Source organism: Triturus cristatus, chromosome 4_1, assembly GCF_964204655.1.
Source record: "Triturus cristatus chromosome 4_1, aTriCri1.1, whole genome shotgun sequence".
Taxonomy (NCBI): domain Eukaryota; kingdom Metazoa; phylum Chordata; class Amphibia; order Caudata; family Salamandridae; genus Triturus; species Triturus cristatus.
Window position 1 is genome coordinate 80836093 of NC_140585.1, and position 4346 is coordinate 80840438.

The following is a 4346-nucleotide window of genomic DNA, read 5'->3' on the forward strand; positions in this document are numbered from 1 at the left end:
AATGTATAAAATATTACATACAGTTTCGAGTTTGTCAATCTAATTTGACCTACCCAAATGTGTGAACACCAGACAAGAGGCTTAGGGATTTCCCCATTTAGGGTAAAATGCGAACAAGACAGATTGGCTGATTGACTGACAAACTCATCTAATGGCAGAATTACACAACGTGAAAGCGGGAAACCTGGGACAATCCCAGCTTTCCCATTTGTCCAAATTGTTTGTTCCTAGAGAACTGACTTACTTCACTGTGCCTCCTTGTCCTTCATCTTCACATTTGAGAATACCTTGACATACTTCAGCTCAAGATGCACTGTTCAAAAATCTCTCTTGTCACTATAATGTTGCATCATGTATGATAACAACCTAGGAGACATAAGGTGCATGGAATAACTGACTTGTCTCCCCATTATTGTTGCCATCATTGTGAGGAAGTTGGGGAGGCATGAATGTTTTAGACTTGGAAATTTTCATCTAGTGGCTGTAGTGCACAACATGAAACTAGGAAACCAGTCAGTCAGTCAATTAGTCTTTATTCGATAATTTACAATCATAAAAGACACAATACAAACATAAAAGTGTCATAAAATGTCATAAAAACAATAGCACCCTAAAAACTTACATCCTTAGAAAATTTAATATCAACTATATCGAATTTCCTAACATCATTGAATAAATTAGTAAATATGTAATTACATCCATAAAACCATTTCCTACACAATTTGACCAAAGGGATGCCTGCTTACCAATAGCATAGTCTGATAGGAAACCAGTCATCAACCTCGGCTTTCTCCCTTGACCAAACTGTGTCATCCTAGGCAATTGCCTTAATGCACTGTCCCTCTTTGTCCTTTATCGTCACATCAAATCAAATGTGATGATAACAGTGAAATACAGCAGCTGCTGAGGATCAAGCGGTGATGCTGTGATTGATAGAGCACCTTGGAACCAGAACAAGCCGCTCCAGCAGTTTACAAAAAAATACAATGTTGGCCCATCTCTGATCACAACCCAGGCCTAAGGCCAGGGTCACTTGAATTATGTGACAAGGGAGGGTAAAATCATGTGGCAGGGTTGAGAAAGTTATGCAGCAAGAAAAGGCAAATTATGTGCTGAAATGCAGCACTTTATTTTTATAATATTGCTTCATTATTTTGTACTTTTTACAATGTCTGGGTGCACCTCATTAGTACCAATTTAACACCCAAATATAGCAATATGAAACAGGAAAGTGACTAGTTAAGCTTTGGAAAAGTCCTTCCACTGCACGGCAACATGTGTCGCTGCGTTTTTGGTATCTTTTACTTGCTTGAGCTAGAATTTCATTTTTGTTAAAATCGGCAGATTATGCAGCAGATGATGGGTTATGTGGCAAATGCGGCAAATCTATAACTATGCGAAAATCGCCGCACAATCACATAATTCCAGTGGCCCTGTCTAAGGTGAATATGTTAAACCATGTGTCTCTCATTCACTCGCATGTTATCCAGCCAGGGGCTTAAGACTCATGTTTATAAGCTATCACTTCTTTTTTAAAAAATTTTTAAACCATATTTATTACATTTATGAAGACATAAGGTTCCCCCCTCTCCTACCCTCCATACAAGCATATACAGGACAACAAGTGCATAGGCCAAAACACAGGTTGAGTAAATAGCCGGAAACATAAAAAGAGAAAAAAATAAAGTAGAAAAGGCCTTGCATAATCCCTAGCAGTATCATTACATACTAAAAAAAAGGGAACAAAAAAGAAGAAACATACATAACACAAATTTCATTCCTGCCCTTGGGATAGAAACCATGCCCTCAGAGGGGTCCACATTTGAAGACCCCTTTTCCTAGTTTGGACACCTTTGTGTGCATATACTGCCCTTTGAATCTGATATACAGAAATTAGCCGAGCCAACCAATGACTGAATGGAGGAGGTGCCGGATCTAGCCATGCAGTTGCCAGGCACAGCCTTAACACCGCCATAGCCAAAAATAAAAATGGAGCAAGAGGGAGAGCCGTGGAGAAAGCCTCCTTGCTCTTGCTCCAGGACACCCAACAAAATCAGCTGGGAGGTAACCTTGATCTGCAGATTTAATTGAGCTTCGAAGAAGTGAGGTATCTCATTTCTCAGATTTGCTAAACCCGGACATTTCGCCAGCATGTGTAACAGATCTACTCTGAATTCCTGGCACCAAGGACAGTTTCTGCTGGACATTCCCCCCCCCCCCCCCCTCCTCCCCCCCGCCATTTACAGATTTTAGCCAGGGTAATGTATAGATTGAACCAGGTTTTATAGTGTTGGATCTGAAGATTGGCAGATATGCGTGTTGACCGGGCTAATTCCAGGGAGGAATGAATGTCCTCCTCGTTAGATTGTAGTGATTTCCCTCATTGAGCAATATGTTTATCTATATCCTCCCCCATCCTGTCATTTGATAGTTTATATATGTCTCCTATCTTAGGTCTGTGTCTGGCTAGTATGAAGTTGACAGCTATTGAACCCTTCCCCACCTCCCCTTTTCTTCCCTATAAAGTCCTTAATTTGCATGATTCTAAAAACTTTGTTATTCCTTAAGGAAAATTTACTCCTCAAATTTCTGAAGGTAGTGAAACTATGACCAAAAAAGAAATCCCCCAAAATAGCTAGGTCAGAGTTTGTCCTCCATCACTTAATATATGAGTCATGAAATATATCGGGCAATAAAGGGTTGTCAGAAAGAGGGGTATAAAAACGAAAACGATCCATCCCTAGTCTTTTCCTAACATGAGTCCATATTCTGAACGCATATATAAGAGTCTTAAACCTAACTTTTTTTAAATAACCGAATTCTAATTGTCAGAACAATAAGCCCTGAACTGAAGCCTCGGTGGTTAATTTAAAGCACGAGGGGACCATTTTTCGGGTGGACTCTTCATGAGGAGGCTCAAACAGCAGTGGTGTCAGTTGTTGTAGGGCTGAGGTCCAATAGTACAGGCGAAAGTTTGGAACAGCCCAACCTCCCCGTTCCCAGGAAGGGATAGGAACCTCAGGGCCTGCCGGGGCCTGGCATATGCCCAGAGAAACCGCCCAATCATACTCTCTAAAGCCTTGAACCAAGAATTATCCACCTCAAGGGGTTTAGCCCTGAGGAAATATAAAAAAATATAACACTCTTGAAAGGAACATTATTTTAATTAAATTACACCTTCGGATCAGGGAGAGTCTAAGATTATTCCAGCTTAACAGCTCAGCTTTGGTTGTGTGCATTAGTGGGCCCAGATTGCTCTTAACCACATCATCCAGATCAGCACTAATATTAACGCCCAAGTATGTTGCATTGGGGACCACCCAAGTATCCTCAAACTTAATGTGCTCATTTGTAAGAATTTGGGTTTTGTCCCTATTAAGTCTATACCCCGAGATGTGTCCAAAGCAGTTGGCTTCCTTTTCGATCTCCCTAATTGCTACACTAGGGGCGGGGGTCACAATCGCCGGATCATCTGCGTAGGCCAGAATTTTCGTTTCCCAGCCCATGGTAGCCATAGATGGAATAAACTCATTATCTTGGATCCGATGGATTAGTGGGTCTATATAGAGGGCAAATAATAAGGAGGAGCATGAACAGCCCTGCCTTGTCCCTCGCTGGATTTTAACCAACTCCGATTCTCCAATTAGAGAGATTTAAGCCGTAGGGTTAATACACAGCATCTTCACCCAAGATATGAAGTCCGCACCCAGACCTTTCCTCTCCAGTATTGCCCATAAATAGGGCCTGGAGACCCTATCAAATGCTTTTATAGCATCTAATAACAACAGCACCATAGGGTGAAGAAGCTATCACTAAATAAATGCCACTCATTGTACTAATGCACTTAAATTAAACGCTTTTGCATGTTGAATAATACAGTATTTCTTTAACATGCAATAGCATTTCACTTTAATGAATTAAATTGTTACAAAGCGAGTGGTAGTAGTGTAATAATGTAATACACTTAGATGAAATGCTTCAGCATGTTAAATAAATACTATATTTCATTGTTGGAAGTCAGCACCCCTTTAAACACTATTCTACCAGTTAACACATGCACCTTTCAAGGGCGTTAAACAATCACTGACATATAATGAGACCTTTTGGGTGTCCTCACCTTGAGTGGTACCTGTGCTTTGTGATTATTAGGCAACCTACAGCACGCCTGCCTCAGACCCCTTCAGCTGCTGGCTCCCATCCCCCCAAACAAGTACCTGCCAGAATCGGGTATCAAACGTGAACCTGCAGGCTGGATGTGCACCTCTTGCAGCAATCTGCCCATTGGCGATGCCAGGAGGACTCTTGGGAGGGCAGAGCCTGGCAAACGTGCTTACCTGTGGACACTG